The sequence below is a fragment of the Rosa chinensis genome, chromosome 3 (assembly GCF_002994745.2).
Source record: "Rosa chinensis cultivar Old Blush chromosome 3, RchiOBHm-V2, whole genome shotgun sequence".
NCBI classification, from domain to species: Eukaryota; Viridiplantae; Streptophyta; class Magnoliopsida; order Rosales; family Rosaceae; genus Rosa; species Rosa chinensis.
Window position 1 is genome coordinate 9,256,677 of NC_037090.1, and position 22,570 is coordinate 9,279,246.

Genomic DNA, 22,570 nt, shown 5'->3' on the forward strand with positions numbered 1-22,570 from the left:
CTCGACATTATGATTCAACAATCAAATTAAATCCACCCAATAACCACTTACTACTGGGGCATGATCAACAGATCTAGCGTCCTTAGAGTTCTGTTCCTATGTTCTTCAGAGCGTTACACAAAGACATAATATTCAGACAACGGATCTAATCTAAAGTTGATGACTATACACCTCAACCTAGAAGTTCCCTTGATCTCATCAATTTAGTACATAAAATTTTGTATGAAATCTCAACACTCATGAAGATCGATTTGGCCTTTCCATAAATCAAAATACAGTTGTTGGTAAATTGATCTCAGATTTCTGTTACCATGGCATAAGCAATCATCAGCCCTCACTTCTGCAGTCCGTACCCTGTTGATCTTGGAATCGTCAGACAAGTTCTGTCCGGCGACTTTTCAGTCAAGGATGTTAACGGCAACACTGTTTTCAAAGTTAAAAGAGCATTTTTGAGCTTGCATGACCGCCGAGTCTTAGTTGACGGTCCTGGGTATCCCATTGTCACTGATCTCCGAAAGAAGGTTTATTCTTAATATATGGTTATGCTTCTGTTTGGCTCCAAAACCAGCTGGTGTGCAAACAGTCTCTTTTGAGCGTGTGATTGCTCAGGCATGCCAGCACCGCGAGGTGCAGTCGTTGGGGAAGTCCCTTGACCTGACTTTTTCTTCAAGCGCTGTGGACGAGGAGAGCACCAACCTCGTCACAGGGTTCTTCTTTTGCCTTTTAGGAAAGGACTTTTGCCTTACGGGTAAGGACTTTGGGTGTGATCTCTTCGTGTTCACCGTATCGATACTTAGTGTTGTAGACTAAGCAGAGCAATCACTGGGAAGTTGTGAGAAAGCACGGGTTTTGCTAAAGCGTGACTTTAGCTTCGCTGGGTGCGAGGGCGTTACCCTTGCTTCGTTGGTTGTGTAGGTGGCAGTAGTACTGGCAGTCGGCTCGCGAGGAGACTAGGATTGGAAGCACGGTCGCCGGGTTGATCTGGTGAGGCTGACAGTCGGCTCGCGAGGAGACTAGGACTGGCGGGCGGTCACTGGGTTTCAACGAGGTTGAAGGTTTGCTCCGGGGAGGCTTTGTAATCGCTAAGATTGATTGATTAGAGAGAGGTCCTTGATCTCGCCGCTTAACCCTGTACTTATACCCTAGGGTTTCGGCTGCTCCTTGCCTTGTAAGGACTCTTAATTGTAGTTTCCTATTTCACCTCTACTACTCGAATTCAAGAAGGTTTCGTCTCCTTATGAGTCACAGAATGGGTGAAGCTATAACCCAAACCCGAGTAGTTTTATTTTTGGGCCGCAGGTATCGGCCCACTGGCTTGAACCCACCAAAGGATTTGCCAAAAATTCTTTTGGGCTCAAACATTGCCCCCCCAGGCCTCGAAATCAGGCCCGCGAAGATGTAACTGATTGAAGGGGACTAGAACGACGCGCCGGTCGCTTGAAACGATGCCATTAATGAAGGCCACGTCCTTTCGTTTGCGAAACACTTTCCGTTGCATCGTTTCCCTCACAAAAATTCTTTATTTAAACCCACAGCCGCAAAGCCTGTCACATCAGAAACCTTCCAGTCTCTTAAACCCAGAAAAACCCATCTCCGTCCACAACTCCTCTGCAAGCATCCAGAAATGGCTCCCCCAAAGAAAATCATCATCGATCAGGAGGAAAAGTTAAACGAAAAAGCTGCTCAAACTTGGGGAATCAACATCGGTGTTCGCATTCGTCTTCAAACATCTATCCATCGACCCTGCTCCTTCGCTTCTCCGACCATCAAACCGGACTGGGCCCAGCGCCGCAGGGCGTTATCCCTGACGATGCTATAGTTCTATACGGCCTACCCGTCCGTCGACCCATTCTAATCCTTCGAAGGACTCCTGACGATTTTAGTGGCTGGGGTGCCCAAAACCATCGAGCCAAAATAGGGCACTGGCCATCCTCCATTAGTGCATCGGAGACTTCCTGGTATCGCGAGACACGAGCGCGGGATCTGGCTCGCTGGAATGCAGCAGGTATCACACATACTATTGACCTGTGTTTTCATCTTCCTCGCGGTGGTAATCGTTCTCCACTCGCCTCCTTCCTTTGTTTCTGGAATACCGCCACCAACACATTTGACTTCAGATTTGGTCAAATGAGCATCACTTTGTTGGATATCCTCGCTATCACTGGCCTGCCCATCGATGGCGAACCTTATGTGCATGGTCAATTTGATTCTGTCAACTTCACCTCGACCATGGCCCAACATGGTCGCAGTGCTCACAGTGGCTCCTACCCTCGATGGTTGGCGTACTGATGCGCTTTTGGGAAGCGCGCAATTTAACCCTGAAATGTCGTTAGTAGTATAAGCAAATAGGGATCGTTCTATTCCGGGGATTGAGGGTACACCTGTAATTGTGAAACAAATAAGGAAAAGTATTATTTACATAAATAAAATAAAGAATATAAATATATACAATTGTATAAACAAATAAAGAATTAAAATAATAAAGTATTATTTACAAAAATAAAATAAAGAATAAATATATACAAGTAAACACAAATAAGGGGGGGGGATTATGATTCTTAAAATTAAAATTAAAATAAATAAAATAAAGAAAATGTAAAAACATATATACAAGGGTGGAACGCAAGGAACAAAGATCAAAATCAATTCCATGTAATCAAATTCGATTCAAACCCTATAATTGTTCTTCCAAGTCATGAGAGAGGAGTTGATCATGTGAAACATTCGAAAGCAAATGATTTCCCATATTTTACTTTTCAATGCTAATTAACCTAAGCGAAAGCACCTAGATTAATCCTATCAAACATGCAATCAAGCCCTAGAAAGCTAGTCAATCATGACATGTTCAACGCATTAGACATAGAGAAAGGCTATCAACTCAAGTGTACAACTTAGTTATGGAAAAGTCCACCTAATTGCAATCCTCTTCAATTAAATTCGATTCTTGTCCAGAACCTTTACTACTTTTGATTCAAGTTACACAAAACGAAAAGTCGATTTCATGTTCTTAAACCTAGCACCAATTACATGCAAATCCTATAAGTGTCGACCCAAATAAGATAAACATATAAAAGTTTTCTGTAAAGCAAATTTAATCGAACAAACTCACATAAGCAACTTAGAATCACAATTATAGAATTCGAAAACTTTATTTAAACATAGAAATTGGGCTTAAACTTTGCCCTAAACATTATTGTTAACTAGAAACAAGTTCATATGAATTCAAACAAGGAAAACAAAAAGGTTACAAGGAAAATGAACGAATTACACCGTGAGTGGAGATGGAGATGGAGAGCTAGATGGTTGGATCTTGAATCTTGGAAGCAAGCCTTCAAGGTGGATGATGGAGGATATGATCTTCACGGCTCCTTCTTCTTCTTCCTCTCCTTGCTTGAAAATGCATAAACTTAAAACTAGAGAATGGAGAGAAAAATGGAAAGGAAATGGAGAGACAAGGAGATGAAATGGATGAAGGAATGTAACTAAGGAAAATGGAGAGGAAATGGTGAGACAAGGAGATGAAATGGATGAAGGAATGTAACTAAGGAAAATGGAGAGGAAATGGTGAGACAAGGAGATGAAATGGATGAAGGAATGTGTATAGGAAATGGTGACTAAGGAAAATGGAGAGGAAATGGTGAGACAAAGAAGATGAGATGGATGAAGGAATTGGTGATTGAGAGTGAGAGGAGAAGGTGTTTAAATAGGGAAGAAAAAGAAGAGTGAAATGATGAGATGAAGAAAAATAATGAAAGTGGAGTATGAGAGTGGTTTGTAAAATATGTAAAAGATGAGGTAATGATGAAAGCAAAGCATGAAGGTGAAGAAATGTGGAAGTGATGATGATCTTTTAGGGTAGAAAAAATGTATCCAAGGAAAAAGAAATGCTTTCTTCATATGGGTGGGAAACATGAATATGTGGTGTTGAGCTGTTTTCAGGTCAGTTTCTTCCCCTTTATTCCTTCAATTATTTCTCCATCAAAACTTCAGAATGAGCCTTCGACTTCTTCATAAAAAATGTTCCACTATGAGTGTAGATCATCCTGAAAAATTTTCAGAGCTTTATTCCATGTGGTTGGGCCGGAAATGCTGCTGGACCTCTTACAGGTCCAGTTTTCCGGTTTTACTTCTGTAGAAAATTGGGCTGATTGTTTGAAGGCCTTCCACTCATATTTTTCTCTGGCACTCTTCATAAGAAATGATCATTTGGGTGTCTAGAATGGATCTGGAGAGTTTCAGCTCATTTCGAGTTCATTTGGTCAGGTGGCCGCTCCTTCTTCTTTGCTTGGCTTGGTTTCTCCTAGCCGGAGTAGGAATATGTGTAAAATTGATCTTTTAGTACATTTCCATTTTTCTCCATCATTTCCGGGTAATTATGGACCTACCGCTCATTTCACCTTCATTTACTCCAATGTACCTAAAAGTAGAAATTGAATTAAAAATCGATTCAGTTAAGGAATTAACTAAGCAAAATGTGAGGAATTAACTATTAAAATATCACATTAAAATGCTCCTATCAAATTCCCCACACTTAGCTTTTGCTAGTCTCTTAGCAAAACAAAACAAAAAAAATCCAAAACAGAACAAAGACTTGACAAAAAGCAAGTAAATGACTCTATTGCTCCTAACTGTTGTCTCAGAGACTCCAAACTCATGGCTTTCACGTTAAACACTTAATCAAAATCACAAAGATAATTCCATGGTTAATAAACCTGTGACATTCATATGACTAAGCAAGATATGGAGAACTTAAGTTATACAGTGAATGATAGCATGTTTCGAACAAGTCCAATCCAAACTCACAGGGCATACTCTCGATTTTTCTCTCAGAAATGGCTATGCTTAAAAGCTTCACACTCAAGTATATGCAAGAGAACAAATTGTAAGGCAACAAACAGCTTGCATATTTCATCAATAAACACATTTTGTGAAGAATTTTTAAAGACCTCATGAAATGACTGAGTGCACAAATGGACCTAAACCATAAGCTCGACTGCGTAACTGACTCCACTAACCAAAGACTGCCCATCTCAAGGATCAAGTCAGCACTTAAAATAGGTTGTAATGGGGCTAAGCTAGGGTTTTCGAAATGAAGATTAAGGATACAAAAAATCCTAAGGACCTAGCAGAGCATATAAGGACCACCTTATGTCATCATTTTTGTAGACCAAATATCATTGTTTTGGGCCAAACCTTCACTCTAACCAACATGGGAATGGACAAAGGCATAATTTTCAACTTTGAGCCTTCTACAAATTTGCAAGTCCAAAACCACACTTCAACAATTTCCCAAGAGTTTTCTTTTCAATTTTCTTCTCTTTTGCCGCTTTTCTTTCTTTTTTTTTTTTTTTTTTTTTCAAGGCAAATTTTTTTTTTTTTTTCTTCTTTTTTTCTTGGATTTTCCCCACCCTACACTTGTCTTTCATCGTCACCCCTACATACTATGTCATGCTCTACTAAGTCCTTAAGACAAGGGTAGAGATATCCTGTACTAAGCTCATGGTAGGGTAGTGAGGGTGATGAAACAAAGGTTTTCAACGTAGGCTCAAAGGGGTTCATTCTAAGGAGTCCCACGACGGGCACAATTGGGGACACATGCTTGTTTGGCTATGGTGGTTACCCTAATGCCTTCTATCCTATCCAGGATCAGTGCATATTATGGCATACAAGTTTTGACAATCACAACAGCCGAGTTCTAGTACTCTCTAGTCCATTAAAATCTATGGCACATGATCATTGGATTTTCAAAGAAAGATGAGGTTTTGCAAATACAGCCATGAAATTCTGAAATTATCAGTAAGCACTCAAAAAGAAAGTATTTTAGCTCAACAGCTCACTTGGGTCAAATGAATCAGACTTAATCCTAGCATGCTTAATGAACCAAGTTACAATCCTATCTCAAATCTTCATACAAGCATCACAATGTCGATTAACCACAGAATTCAATTAAGTCCTATTTTGATTGTGAAAACCTTCAGCCATGAATTCGGAGACATGTTCATTCTAGACGTTAGGAGCATCCTAAGACTCAAACACACAAAAACACTCTAAAACCAACATTTTTTTTTTTTTTTTTTTTTACAATTTAATTTAATTTCAACACTTAGGTACGGGAACAGGGAGTCTCGATGTGCAATGGGACTGAAACAGCTACCCTTTTTCAAGACTATGTTTAATCCAATATACCTTAGTGTATCACAACATCAATTAAAAACACAATCCAACATCAACTATTTTTCATTTTTTTTTATATACTAACTACTAAAAACACAATAAAGCAATAATCCTTCCCCCATACTTAATTCATGCATTGTCCTCAATGTATAAACAAATATAAATCATGCAAAGCATAAATCAAGCATAGAAGAGAAAGTTAACACAACGAAACCTAAAACAACCTAAAATTCATGAAAATAAAATAGAAGGAAGAGTTCAAGAAAGCAAATCTGCGTTTGATGGCTCCTCCACAGCTACAGTTGAAATGGGTTGCCTCCCATGCAGCGCTTAATGTTTAAAGTCTTTTAGCCTAGACTTGTACCTCCATTTACTCATTTGGAGGAGCGGTATGCGGGCGAGTGGCTTTCGCATTTCCCTTGAGCTCAGCCTCAACTCCTACGGAGATGCAGACATGACTTAGCATTATTATTATTATTATTATATATATATATATATTTTTTTTTTTTTTTTTGTAAATAAGACTGAATGAATGCAATTTTTTTTTATATTTTTTTTTTATAGAAAGGACTCAAAAATAAAAGACAAATATATATATAGGACTCAAAATGAAAGACAAAAATATAAATCTCTTCCCCCACACTTAAATATTGCATTATCCTCAATGTAATTAATTAAAAGCATGCAATGAAATAAGTAAGCATAGATAGAAGACATTTACGAAAACAAATCCTAAAATAAAAACTAAAGAGAAAAATTGAAAAATAAAAAGAAATAGGGAAAGAGAAAACAAATCTGATTTGCATGGGTTGCCTCCCAAGTAGCGCTTGTATTTTACGTCTTGCAGCCAGACGGTACCTACATTAAATAAAGTTAGTAACTATAATTAACAAAGAAATACAAAATAAAAACAAGTATAACTATTAATTACAAACTACAAGTACAATTAACAAGTATATTATACATAAGACACAAGTTAAGTACACAAGTGAGTATAAAACGTGAAAAGTATTTTTACAAGTTTAAATTGTGAAACAACAAAATAATTTACACGTATAGAGTATTCACAAGTATTTCTTTTGTTATAAACATTATTGATATCGAATCAAATTCCAAGCGGTAAATCAAGTGGACGTGCGGCCCAAGTATAGTCGCCTAGACACAAACTCCCTTTCAAATTGTTTGGGCAACCTTACTGAAATGGCCAGGTGGGGGAGGACGAACACGAGAGGAAAAATCCATTTTGGCATGAGCTACTCCCACATAGTGGTTTAGGCCCATTTGCAAGCACTTCTGGATTCAAAAACCCGTCATGAACGTTGTCCCCTTCCTAGACACCATTCCACATAGGCTATACTTACTAAGATGAAAAAGTTCATAAGTGTGAAGACAGTTCAACAAGTGTTAATAAAGGCCGCCCTCAACCTTAAGGGACCTGAGCTAGGTACCAATAAGGGGTTTAGGCCAATATTAACAAAAGAGACTTCACCTATTCCTCTCAATTTACAACCTACAATTAAAATTCGTGTTCAATAATATAAATAACATCCTAGTTAATTTAAACTAAGTTTCAAACAATTTTTAAACAAAAAATATATACAATAAATGACACAATTTAGCAAGTGATTTTTCAATCCCCGGCAACGGCGCCAAAAATTGATGCGCTTTTGGGAAGCGCGCAATTTAACCCTGAAATGTCGTTAGTAGTATAAGCAAATAGGGATCGTTCTATTCCGGGGATTGAGGGTACACCTGTAATTGTGAAACAAATAAGGAAAAGTATTATTTACATAAATAAAATAAAGAATATAAATATATACAATTGTATAAACAAATAAAGAATTAAAATAATAAAGTATTATTTACAAAAATAAAATAAAGAATAAATATATACAAGTAAACACAAATAAGGGGGGGGGATTATGATTCTTAAAATTAAAATTAAAATAAATAAAATAAAGAAAATGTAAAAACATATATACAAGGGTGGAACGCAAGGAACAAAGATCAAAATCAATTCCATGTAATCAAATTCGATTCAAACCCTATAATTGTTCTTCCAAGTCATGAGAGAGGAGTTGATCATGTGAAACATTCGAAAGCAAATGATTTCCCATATTTTACTTTTCAATGCTAATTAACCTAAGCGAAAGCACCTAGATTAATCCTATCAAACATGCAATCAAGCCCTAGAAAGCTAGTCAATCATGACATGTTCAACGCATTAGACATAGAGAAAGGCTATCAACTCAAGTGTACAACTTAGTTATGGAAAAGTCCACCTAATTGCAATCCTCTTCAATTAAATTCGATTCTTGTCCAGAACCTTTACTACTTTTGATTCAAGTTACACAAAACGAAAAGTCGATTTCATGTTCTTAAACCTAGCACCAATTACATGCAAATCCTATAAGTGTCGACCCAAATAAGATAAACATATAAAAGTTTTCTGTAAAGCAAATTTAATCGAACAAACTCACATAAGCAACTTAGAATCACAATTATAGAATTCGAAAACTTTATTTAAACATAGAAATTGGGCTTAAACTTTGCCCTAAACATTATTGTTAACTAGAAACAAGTTCATATGAATTCAAACAAGGAAAACAAAAAGGTTACAAGGAAAATGAACGAATTACACCGTGAGTGGAGATGGAGATGGAGAGCTAGATGGTTGGATCTTGAATCTTGGAAGCAAGCCTTCAAGGTGGATGATGGAGGATATGATCTTCACGGCTCCTTCTTCTTCTTCCTCTCCTTGCTTGAAAATGCATAAACTTAAAACTAGAGAATGGAGAGAAAAATGGAAAGGAAATGGAGAGACAAGGAGATGAAATGGATGAAGGAATGTAACTAAGGAAAATGGAGAGGAAATGGTGAGACAAGGAGATGAAATGGATGAAGGAATGTAACTAAGGAAAATGGAGAGGAAATGGTGAGACAAGGAGATGAAATGGATGAAGGAATGTGTATAGGAAATGGTGACTAAGGAAAATGGAGAGGAAATGGTGAGACAAAGAAGATGAGATGGATGAAGGAATTGGTGATTGAGAGTGAGAGGAGAAGGTGTTTAAATAGGGAAGAAAAAGAAGAGTGAAATGATGAGATGAAGAAAAATAATGAAAGTGGAGTATGAGAGTGGTTTGTAAAATATGTAAAAGATGAGGTAATGATGAAAGCAAAGCATGAAGGTGAAGAAATGTGGAAGTGATGATGATCTTTTAGGGTAGAAAAAATGTATCCAAGGAAAAAGAAATGCTTTCTTCATATGGGTGGGAAACATGAATATGTGGTGTTGAGCTGTTTTCAGGTCAGTTTCTTCCCCTTTATTCCTTCAATTATTTCTCCATCAAAACTTCAGAATGAGCCTTCGACTTCTTCATAAAAAATGTTCCACTATGAGTGTAGATCATCCTGAAAAATTTTCAGAGCTTTATTCCATGTGGTTGGGCCGGAAATGCTGCTGGACCTCTTACAGGTCCAGTTTTCCGGTTTTACTTCTGTAGAAAATTGGGCTGATTGTTTGAAGGCCTTCCACTCATATTTTTCTCTGGCACTCTTCATAAGAAATGATCATTTGGGTGTCTAGAATGGATCTGGAGAGTTTCAGCTCATTTCGAGTTCATTTGGTCAGGTGGCCGCTCCTTCTTCTTTGCTTGGCTTGGTTTCTCCTAGCCGGAGTAGGAATATGTGTAAAATTGATCTTTTAGTACATTTCCATTTTTCTCCATCATTTCCGGGTAATTATGGACCTAACGCTCATTTCACCTTCATTTACTCCAATGTACCTAAAAGTAGAAATTGAATTAAAAATCGATTCAGTTAAGGAATTAACTAAGCAAAATGTGAGGAATTAACTATTAAAATATCACATTAAAATGCTCCTATCACGTACTACAGCCGGGAACACAATGCAACCGGCGGAATTGCTTTTCTCGAATATTGGCTCTGTAAGTTCATATTCTGCACCTCTTCCTGTAAGTCCACTGGCACTTGGACTTCTTTAGCGACAGCCCTCTACAATGGCCGCAATGTCGGGCTCGGACAACCGGTACTAGGAGCCCTCTACCGCATGCTATACTAAGCGACGATGCATCCATTCGAGATTAACATGTCCGGCCCCTTCTGGATTCTGGACTTCTGGATCCAGACTTACTTTCCCTTCTTCCGCGGTGATGACATCCCGCTACTTCCACCGGCCAATCAACTCTTAGGTCGATGGTTTAGCCGCGAAGCAAAGTACTCATCACCCCCCTATTCTGAGTGTTTTTCTTATCTATATCTCTTGGAGAAATGCCATACTGCGACATCATTCTGGGTAGAAGATTCCCGTCCCTGCTTGAATATGGTTTTATTCCCGGCGACCCTCACTACCCTGACCGCGCTCGCCTGGCTTTTCGCCCCGCGATCTCCTGCTCAGATATCAGGATTGCGGCCGAAGAACTCAGCTACGAGCTTTATGCTTCTAATCACTTTGCCCGCCAGTTCGATCTTGTCCAATTGGTACCGTTTCCTCTGTATGATGCTTGGAACTTCAACACCTCTTGGTGCAGATTTGGGCCCCCCTCTGGGCCCCCGCCGGCACAGAGCATGCTCGCGCTAGTTGATCTTCCCGACTGGGCTCAGACCATCGACACCGTGGACGGAACCGAAGAAGAATACGAGACCTGGTGGGCAGAAGTTTCCGTCAACTGCTGGACTCAGCCGGACGACGAACTCTTTGCCGCTTAACCCTGTACTTATACCCTAGGGTTTCGGCTGCTCCTTGCCTTGTAAGGACTCTTAATTGTAGTTTCCTATTTTACCTCTACTACTCAAATTCAAGAAGTTTTCGTCTCCTTATGAGTCACGGAATGGGCGAAGCTATAACCCAAACCTGAGTAGTTTTATTTTTGGGCCGCAGATATCGGCCCACTGGCTTGAACCCACCAAAGGATTTGCCAAAAATGCTTTTGGGCTCAAACAGCTTCACTAGCTATATCACTGATCGAGTCCTGAATTCTACATGTATAGTTGCTGAGTACACATCATAGAAGGAAAGTTTACAGGGGTGATAGCACGATATTCGAGGAATCATAGATGAAAGACGAAATTGCACGTTTTCTTAGCACAAAATAGAGAGCCTGCCCCTGACTTCAAGGTTAAAGGAAGTTGGTATGAACAATCTTGTGTTGTATATGCTGGGAAATTCAAGTCCTCCAACATTCTTGCTCAAGTAATAACTAATATGATAACTAGCTTAATTTATTTCCTATGAAAACAGAGAGTAAGAGCATTTTTAGCAGTCTCTATCTTTGTTACTGAACTATTTTGAAGAGAATGGTTAGATCGATTTTTATCCATTTTAGCCTAAGTTTCTGTATTTTAACTTTTAGCTATTTAGTTTTTAAATGTATAGAGCAAGACGAGACTCTCTATTATTTTTGTTAATTTAAAATACTATTTTAAAGTTGTGTGTACTCACTAATGCAAGATGGGGTTGCGGCGATCCTTGGAGTAGAGAGAGTGGATAAACATGACAGGTACCTCGGGCTACCTACGGAACTTAGCTACTCAAAATCGGAGGCCTTTGGTTTTTTGAATGAAAAGATTCGCAAACGGGTTCAAGGTTGGCGTGAGAAAAATTTAAGCATTGCTGGCAAAGAAATCTTAATTAAGGCAGTAGTCCAGGCGATGCCTTCCTATGTGATAAGCTGTTTTGAAGTTCCTAAATATTTATGTGATGAAATGCATAGGTTGATGGCTCAGTTTTGGTGGGGAGATGTCAGAAAATGTTAATGCCTAAAAGTCTAGCGGTAGCTGGACCTTAGTTAACGCTGATCCGGTGGGCGGATCGATACTTGTGTTGTTATTGTAGTTCCCGTTACCTGTCAAGTAAAATACAATGGGCGTCAGAGGGAGACCGCGCTAGGCGGTCTTCAACTCTCCGATGCCTAAGTTAGTCAATGTATTTATGTTGACAAAGTAACAGTAGGTAAGTATTGAATGCGTAATTAATGAGGAGAGAGGAGAGAACCTTTTATAGGTGAGGGAGAGACTGATCTTGTCTTTGTTTTCGATGTGGGACTGATATGCTTCAGTTCTCAGTTTCAGAAGTTTCTGACGCTATCTTGGCGTGGCGCGTGGCGGCGCGTCGCCGGCGATCTGGGGTTGGTCCAACGCTGAGGTTGTAGCCCGCCTGGCGGTGCGTCTGCATGTCATTCCTTTAGTTGGAATTAGTACCTTCAGCGGAACGATGAGCGTGGCTCATTATAGCTAATTATGCTTGCAAATGTACATGTATGTACAAGTCCCCCAAGTCCCCAGTCAAGGAGGGCAATCTTGGTTGGGGAGTTGTTCGGCGGTTTGAAGCGTTTTCTTCCGCTAGACTTGCAAGAGCATAATTAGCGTCAGTGCGTTGTCAACCGTTGGCTTTACTGAACAGACGCTTTATACCCTTTCGGGTGGGCCCCTGCTGGGCCCCCCAGGGAGTCCCCCACTCCCCGGCTAAGATAGACCTCCGGATGGTCGGTAATTTGTTTGATGAGGGGGAGCTGCACGGAGCAGAGGGTGTTGGGTAGCGAGCCCAATGTTTAGCACCCAAATGACGGGGGTCAACGTGCCTGATCAGGGCCGTCGTAGACTGTTTGACTAGTCCCCGTGTCCCGTAGGGACGGTCTGACGGTAACGCCGCGTGGCGGTCGTTGTCAGTGAGGCGTAGCCTCGGGATTTTCCGTTAGCGGATATCCCCCCGCTAGATGCAGCAGGAAGCAGCGTCCGATAGACGTGTCTGGCGGTATTTTTGCAAGATGAAAAGAAAGGTTCCGCCAGCGGTGTGTAGCGAAGGACACCCCGCCTGTAGGGTAGCAAGGAGAAAGTCCTGCTGGCGGGATTTTGCTGGCGGAGACTTCGTGTCTTGGAAAATGACAAGGGAGAAGTTCCGCTGGCGGGGTTTGCTCAGCGGAGACTTCGCCTCTTGGAAAATAACAAGGGAGAAGTTCCGCTGGCGGGGTTTGCTCAGCGGAGACTTCGTCTCTTGGAAAAATGACAAGGGAGAAGTTCCGCTGGCGGGGTTTGCTCAGCGGAGACTTCGTCTCTTGGAAAAATGACAAGGGAGAAGTTCCGCTGGCGGGGTTTGCTCAGCGGAGACTTCGTCTCTTGGAAAAATGACAAGGGAGAAGTTCCGCTGGCTGGGTTTGCTCAGCGGAGACTTCGCCCCGCCAGTGAATACTTCGTCTCTTGGAACAGGACAAGGGAGAAGTTCCGCTGGCTGGGTTTGCTCAGCGGAGACTTCGCCCCGCCAGTGAATACTTCGTCTCTTGGAACAGGACAAGGGAGAAGTTCCGCTGGCTGGGTTTGCTCAGCGGAGACTTCGCCCCGCCAGTGAATACTTCGTCTCTTGGAACAGGACAAGGGAGAAGTTCCGCTGGCGGGGTTTCCGAAGTTGCCCCTTCGGTGGTTAATACGTGTCGCGCCCATAGCGGGTTAGCGTGCGTAGGTTTGTCTGCTAAGCCTGTCCGTCTTCTAGCCTTTAATGATAGTAACTGTGGGTTTCGTAACCGAGATGACGCCTCGGGCAATCCGGAGAGTGAGTGGAGACGTATGACACGTGTTCGGCTTAACAAGGGATGTTGGTATGGAGCGGACGGCTGAGGACGCGTTGGGGCCGATATAAAAAGGGGGGAAACTCTGGGGGACTCGACACTTTTGTGAAAATTTTGAAAGCTTAGCCACCGTTTGCCTGAAATCGGAGAAGGAGCCTACTGAAGTTTGGGTATACCACTCTCAGAGACGTCGGTCGTACTTGTGCACCACCGTGCCGGAGATTGCACCACTGAGGTTGGTATTCGGATCTCTGTCTCTTGCTATTTGTTTCTGCTAGTTTCTGGGTTTTGTTGTGTTTGCTTTTCTGGGTGTGCTCTGAGGTGTGAGATGGGGTTTTTTGTGGGGGGTTGAATGATGGTTGGCCAATGCGTTCAATGGTTTAGGATTTGGATAGCCAGTCTGGGTTGAGTGTGTTTGTTTACACTTTGGAGTTTTCTGGGTTTTGTTCTTGATTATTTTGGCTATATCTGATGCGAGAATAGGCTAGATCTATGTTTGTGCTAACTGATGTGGGTTTTAGGGTTTTGGGATGGCTAGCGTTATAGAGATTTCGAGCAGTGAGGATTCCGGGTCTGACGTGTCGCTCAGCGCGGCGGATGGGGTTTTTATTGATTCGTTGCGTCCGTCTGCCCCTGCAGGAACCTCACTGCCAGAAGTGCTAGACGTCGAGCCGCTACAGACCATCCCCTGGGAAGTAGTTATGGGTCGGGGTTCGCGTCCGGAGAGTTCTAAGGCGGGCGAGGCCGCTGCCGCCAAAGCCAGGCGCGACGAGCGTCTGGCGAGTAACAGTGCTGCCAGCGGCTCCGCTGGGGAGGGAGAAACAGCGGAGCAAAATGTTGAGTCAGCGTGGTTCCTCCCGGACGGGACAGCCGTTGACGAGGCGGGAGGGGGGATGAGCGGTGCTGCTGTCGCTCGACTGAAGCAGGCGTTCCGGTTGCCGGGGTCGGTGAAGCTGCGCCCACCGACGGCTGATGAGAAGGCGTCGATTCTCCCGACTGGGTGTGCGGCCGTGCACGAGGCCATATTCCGCCAAGGGGTGACACTTCCGCTGGTGCCCAATCTCCAAATCCTTGTTTGCGAGTTTGGCCTTGCCTTCGGTCAGATTTGCCCAAACATGTGGCGGTTGATGTTGGCGATGAACTCCTTGTGGCGCTTGTCGGGGTGCGAGGGGCCTACCGTGGCGGAAGTGCTCCATTTCTACGAGTTAGTATATGTGAAGCGCCAAGGCTGCCACGGGCAAGTAAATTTGAGTCGCCGGCAGGGAGCGCCCAAGCTGATCGAGAATCTGAGGGACTCCATGTCCTATTGGCGGGGGACCTTTTGCGTCGCTACGGACGGTTGGGAGTACCACGCTAGGTCTAACGAAGAAGGGCCGTCATTTAGGATTAAGTCTGAGTTCCAACCTATTCGAGGTTGGTGGCCGGTGTCCGCTGAAAATGTTTGGCGTGCTTACATGCTTGAACTTGTATTCTTGCTAACGACGTGTTTTTTTTGTGCAGCGGGACTTCGGTATACGCTGACGCGTGAAGAAGAGTGCCGCGTGGCGAGGATCAGAGGTTGCTGGCGGAACCGAAACCTGCTTGATTTCCGCCTGCTGACTGGTTGGGAGTTATTGGTCGACCTGCGACTAACACGCTCCATTGGTGAGGATCCTACCCTGTCGTTTTGTTTTAAAATTGAATTGTGTCTGACTGGTGGCTGTCTTTCCTTTTTTTAGAAACTCCACCGGGCAACAAATCCAGTCGCGACGCATTTGAGAAAGCGATGGATCGGGCGGAGATAGAAAATTTTTTGGAGGCCATGTACGCCGAGGGGCTGGCGGCCCAGCAGACTGTGGTGAACCCAGAGACGTTGGCGTTGAGCCAGTCCGAGGTTCCGGTGGTGATGGCGATGCCGCACCAGTCCCACCTTGGTGAAGATGGTCTGCCTGTGGTGCAGGCGGGGACCCAGACGGCCGGCGGGGATCAGAGGGGAAGTGCTGCGGCCGGGCCTCAGAAGGAGCGGATGCCTGCCCAGAGGCGTGGTCCTCAGGTGGTTCAGCCGGCGGGCGAAGTCGTGGTGACGAGGGAGGAACCGCCAGTAAGGGCGACTGATATGCGCATTTTAATGTGATATTTTAAATGTTAATTCCTCACATTTTGCTTAGTTATTCCTTAACGAATCAATTTTTAACTTAATTTCTATTTTTAGGTACATTGGAGTAGATGAAGAAGAAATGAGTGTTACGTCCATAATTACCTAGAAATGATGGAGAAGAATGAAAATGCACTAAAAAGTTAACCTTGAATATTTTCTTACTCCGGCTAGGAGAATCAGAGCCAAGCAAGGAAGAAGGAGCGGGCACCTGACCAAATGAACTTGAAATGAGCTGAAACTCTGCAGATCCATTCTAGACACCCAAAGGATCATTTCTTATGAAGAGTGCCAGAGAAAAATATGAGTGGAAGGCCTTCAAACAATTAGCCCAATTCTCTACAGAAGCAAAACCGGAAAACTGGACCTGTAAGAGGTCCAGCAGCATTTTCGGCCCAACCACATGGATGAAAGCTCTGAAAATTTGTCAGGATGATCTACACTCATAGTGGAACATTTCATATGAAGAAGTCAAAGGCATATAATGAGTTCTTAGTGGAGAAATAATTGAAGGAATAAAGGGGCAGAAATTCACCTCCAAATCTGCTAACAACCTTTGTCAAACTTGAGGAGGAAAATCAAAGTTGCAAGCAAGTGGAAAAACTTGAGGAGGAAAATCAAAGTTGCAACCAAGTGGAAAAACTTGAGGAGGAAAATCAATTCAAGTTGAACAAGTGATAAATAAGTGGGAAGATATTTTTTACAAATTTGTCTAACATATCTAGCCCTTCATTTATGTTCATCTCCACCCTCCATTCATCATTTTTTGGGCTATAAATACACTTCTCCTCTCACTCTCATGACCAATTCCTTCATCCATTCCATCTTCTTTGTCTCTCCATTTCCTTTCCATTTTCCCAAACATTCCTTCATCCATTCCATCTCCTTGTCTCTCCATTTCCTCTCCATATTTCTTTTTCATTCTCTAGTTTTCTTGTTCTTCATTTTCAAGCCAAGAGAAAGAGAAGCCATGCAATACATCAATTTCCTAACCGCCATCCACCCTTGTGTCGTCCCTAGAAGATTGCTTGCTTTCAAGGATCTTCAAGTTCTTCGTCTCAAGGCTTTATCATTCATCTTTCAAGGTGTATTATATCCTTTCTCTTGTTTTCTTTGTTTGATTTTGTAAAACTATGAATTCTAGTTAACAAATAATGTTAAGGGCAAAGTTTAAAGCCCGTTTATATGTTTTGAGATAAAGTTGTGATTTCTATATGTTGATTTTTATGTTGCTTATGTGGGTTTGTTTAATTAAATTTGCATGATAGAAAACTTTTGTATTTTAATCTTATGTGGTTGCAAACACTTAGGGTTTTGATATAATTGGTGCTAGGTTTAAGAACATGAAATCGACTTTTCGTTTTGTGTAAACTTGAATCAAAGTAGTAAAGGTTTTGTGCAAAGACCGAATTTAATTAAAGAGGATTGCAATTAGGTGGACTTTTCCATACTAAGTTGTACACTTGAGTTGATAGCCTTTCTCTATGTCTAATGCGTTGAACATGTCATGATTGACTAGCTTTCTAGGGCTTGATTGCATGTTTGATAGGATTAATCTAGGTGCTTTCGCTTAGGTTAATTAGCATTGAAAAGTAAAATATGGGAAATCATTTGCTTTCGAATGTTTCACATGATCAACTCCTCTCTCATGACATTTAAAATCAACTATAGGAATTGTAATTGGATTTCTTGCATATGGATGTGGTTTTGATCTTTGTTCCTTGCGTTCCACCCTTGTATATATGTTTTTACGTTTTCTTTATTTTAATTTTAATTTTAAGAATCCTAATCCCCCCCCCCTTTATTTGTGTTTTCTTGTATATATTTATTCTTTATTTTATTTTTGTAAATAATACTTTATTATTTTAATTCTTTATTTGTTTATACAATTGTATATATTTATATTCTTTATTTTATTTTTGTAAATAATACTTTTCTTTATTTGTTTCACAATGACAGGTGTACCCTCAATCCCCGGAATAGAACGATCCCTATTTGCTTATACTACTAACGATATTTTCAGGGTTAAATTATGCGCTTCCCAAAAGCGCATCAATTTTTGGCGCCGTTGCCGGGGATTGAAAAATCACTTGCTAAATTGTGTCATTTATTGTATATATTTGTTGTATATAAATTGTTTAAAACTTAGTTTAAATTAACTAGGATGTTATTTATATTATTGAACACGAATTTTAATTGTAGGTTGTAAATTGAGAGGAATAGGTGAAGTCTCTTTTGTTAATATTGGCCTAAACCCCTTATTGGTACCTAGCTCAGGTCCCTTAAGGTTGAGGGCGGCCTTTATTAACACTTGTTGAACTGTCTTGACACTTATGAACTTTTTCATCTTAGTAAGTATAGCCTATGTGGAATGGTGTCTAGGAAGGGGACAATGTTCATGACGGGTTTTTGAATCCAGAAAGTGCTTGCAAATGGGCCTAAACCACTATGTGGGAGTAGCTCATGCCAAAATGGATTTTTCCTCTCGTGTTCGTCCTCCCCCACCTGGCCATTTCAGTAAGGTTGCCCAAACGATTTGAAAGGGAGTTTGTGTCTAGGCGACTATACTTGGGCCGCACGTCCACTTGATTTACCACTTGGAATTTGATTCGATATCAATAATGTTTATAATAAAAGAAATACTTGTGAATACTCTATACGTGTAAATTATTTTGTTGTTTCACACTTTAAACTTGTAAAAATACTTTTCACGTTTTATACTCACTTGTGTACTTAACTTGTGTCTTATGTACAATATACTTGTTAATACTTGTAGTTTGTAATTAATAGTTATACTTGTTTTTATTTTGTATTTCTTTGTTAATTATAGTTACTAACTTTATTTAATGTAGGTACCGTCTGGCTGCAAGACGTAAAATACAAGCGCTACTTGGGAGGCAACCCAATTCAGAATTTAATCAGATTTGCTTTCTCTTTCCCTATTTCTTTTTATTTTTCATTTTTTTTTTCTCTATTGTTTTTATTTTAGGATTTGTTTTCGTAAATGTCTTCTATCTATGCTTACTTATTTCATTGCATGCTTTTAATTGATTACATTGAAGATAATGCAATATTTAAGTGTGGGGGAAGAGATTTATATAATTGTCTTTCATTTTGAGTCCTATAAATATAATTGTCTTTCATTTTGAGTCCTATATATATTTTTGTCTTTTATATTTGAGTCCTTTATATAAAAAAAAAAAAAAAAAAAAACTGCATTCATTCTGTCTTATTAAATTCAGCTATTTACAAAAAAAAAAAAAAAAAAAAAAAATTTACACTATACTAAGCTATGTCTGCATCTCCGTAGGAGTTGAGGCTGAGCTCAAGGGAAATGCGAGAGTCACCGCCATAGCCACTACCTCCCTCGGAAGTAGTGTTCATGTTGCCAAAGATGTCCTCACCATGCATGGGGAACAGTGGAAGGGTTTCAATCTCCTGGTGATATTCTCCTCGTTGTTCCATGATCGATCCATCAACACCATAGCCGACACGTAACCCAAAATTTAGATCAATGGATCTGTCAGTACTAGTAGAACCAGTGGAACCAAAGTTCAGATCGAGAGATCCACCAACCGGAACGTTCCGAAATTCCTTCAACTTCTGCCTCTCACGAGCCTTGAGGTTCTGGAACCAAAAGAAGACGTTCTTGTCCTCGATCTGCCCATACTGTTTCAGATGAAGGCAGATCTCTTGAATCTGCTCTGGAGTTGGGTACTTAAAACCCTTATCATAGTAAAGGCCCTTGAGGATTCTTAGTTGAGGCGGTGTGGGAGCCCACCGGTTATTAGTCCCGGCTGCTTGGTTGTTTCCTCCATCCTCGATTTGTTGCTGGGTCTGTTGCTCCATTAGTTGCAGAGTTCGTGGTTCCATGTTGATGAAGAAAGGATTTGAGTTTCGAAAGAAAGGCTGAAGGGTTGAGAGAGAAAGGCTGGAACTCGGAAGAATTTTCTTTTGGAGTGAATAGTCGCTCCCTCAGAATGCACCTATTTATAGAACGAGTGAGCGGATCTCCACCGTTGGATCGACGATCTCTGAGATTAAATCTACGCGTTGGATTAAAGTCACCCGAAAACACGGAAAAGCCGTTGGCTCGTGGAAGACACGTGGGGGAACCAAACGAATCTCGAGGAGCTGTGACAGACAAGCTACAGCAGAAAGTAGATTTAATTGCCGTGAATCAAGGAAAAGAAAGGACGCGTGGGGGAATCAAACGAATCTCGAGGATCCGTGACAGACAAGCTATAGCCGAAAGCATGCCATAAATCCAGGAAAAGAAAGGAATATTTACACGTGGGGGAGTTTCTTGGGCCGTGAACTATCATAACTCTTCTCCTTCCCGGAGAAGCTTTGTTAAAACCGTGTGCCTGTTGAGATTTCTACCCTATTTTGTGCTTTACATATACATCCTTTTTTGTCTCCTCCAGATTTTACTAAGGTTTGTCTAAGCGTGCAGTTTCAAATTCCTTCTACTTCCTCATGGCTCGAACCAAGGTTACCCCTCGCAGGGGCGTCAATCAACGCCGTATTCTCTCTTTGGAGGAAGAAGGTCGTCAAGCGGCCACTAGAGCTGGACTTACTCGTCCATGGGACCATCGTCCTATCCGTGAGCGTACCCGCAGTCCCCCTCCTCTGCCTCGTCGCTCTCCCAGACTGCATCCCGGAGAGTCTTCTTCCTCACCAGCTGCTCGTGCTCCTCGCCCTATGGCCACCCTGGAAAGCTTGACGGATTCGATTGATGATTTGCGTTCCTCTCTCCGCGATGGTATTATGGTGACAGATTGGAGAGTCAATTGCATGATCGATTACATCTCTGAGATGAACTGCTCTTTGATCCGCTGTCACACTGCAATAAACAAGCTTGCTCAGGAAGTCAATAACTTGCAGAGTTATCCTCCTGGGTTTCCTCGCAAGGACGCTACTGCATCACACCATGAGGACCCGCCTCCGAAGGCTGAAACCAGCAAGAGGGCTGCCACTCGCCCGCATACCGCTCCTCCAAAGGAGTAAATGGAGGTACAAGTCTAGGCTGAAAGACTTTAAACATTAAGCGCTGCATGGGAGGCAACCCATTTCAACCGTATCTGTGGAGGAGCCATCAAACGCAGATTTGCTTTCTTGAACTCTTCCTTCTATTTTATTTTCATGAATTTTAAGTTGTTTTAGGTTTCGTTTTGTTAACTTTCTCTTCTATGCTTGATTTATGCTTTGCATGATTTATATTTGTTTATACATTGAGGACAATGCATGAATTAAGTATGGGGGAAGGATTATTGCTTTATTGTGTTTTTAGTAGTTAGTATAAAAAAAAAAAAATGAAAAATAGTTGATGTTGGATTGTGTTTTTATTGTGTTTTTAATTGATGTTGTGATACACTAAGGTATATTGGATTAAACATAGTCTTGAAAAAGGGTAGCTGTTTCAGTCCCATTGCACATCGAGACTCCCTGTTCCCGTACCTAAGTGTTGAAATTAAATTAATTTGTAAAAAAAAAAAAAAACAAAAAAAAAATGTTGGTTTTAGAGTGTTTTTGTGTGTTTGAGTCTTAGGATGCTCCTAACGTCTAGGATGGACATGTCTCCGAATTCATGGCTGAACGTTTTCACAATCAAAATAGGACTTAATTGAATTCTGTGGTTAATCGACATTGTGATGCTTGTATGAAGATTTGAGATAGGATTGTAACTTGGTTCATTAAGCATGCTAGGATTAAGTCTAATTCATTTGACCCTAAGTGAGTTGTTGAGCTAAAATACTTTCTTTTCGAGTGCTTATTGATAAATTCAGAATTTCATGGCTGTATATGCAAAACCTCATCTTTCTTTGAAAATCCAATGATCATGTGCCATAGATTTTAATGGACTAGAGAATACTAGAACTCGACTGTTGTGACTGTCAAAACTTGTATGCCATAATATGCACTGATCCTGGATAGGATAGAAGGCATTAGGGTAACCACCATAGCCAAACAAGCATGTGTCCTCAATTGTGCCCGTCGTGGGACTCCTTAGAATGAACCCCTTTGAGCCTACGTTGAAAACCTTTGTTTCATCACCCTCACTACCCTACCATGAGCTTAGTACAGGATATCTCTACCCTTGTCTTAAGGACTTAGTAGAGCATGACATAGTATGTAGGGGTGACGATGAAAGACAAGTGTGGGGTGGGGAAAATCCAAGAAAAAAAAAAAAAATTTGCCTTGAAAAAAAGAAAGAAAGAAAGAAAGAAAGAAAAAGCGGCAAAAGAGAAGAAAAATTGAAAAGAAAACTCTTGGGAAAATGTTGAAGTGTGGTTTTGGACTTGCAAATTTGTAGAAGGCTCAAAGTTGAAAATTATGCCTTTGTCCATTCCCATGTTGGTTAGAATGAAGGTTTGGCCCAAAACAATGATATTTGGTCTACAAAAATGATGACATAAGGTGGTCCTTATATGCTCTGCTAGGTCCTTAGGATTTTTTGTATCCTTAATCTCCATTTCGAAAACCCTAGCTTAGCCCCATTACAACCTGTTTTAAGTGCTGACTTGATCCTTGAGATGGGCAGTCTTTGGTTAGTGGAGTCAGTTACGCAGTCGAGCTTATGGTTTAGGTCCATTTGTGCACTTAGTCATTTCTTGAGGTCTATAAAAATTCTTCACAAAATGCTTTTATTGATGAAATATGCAAGCTGTTTGTTGCC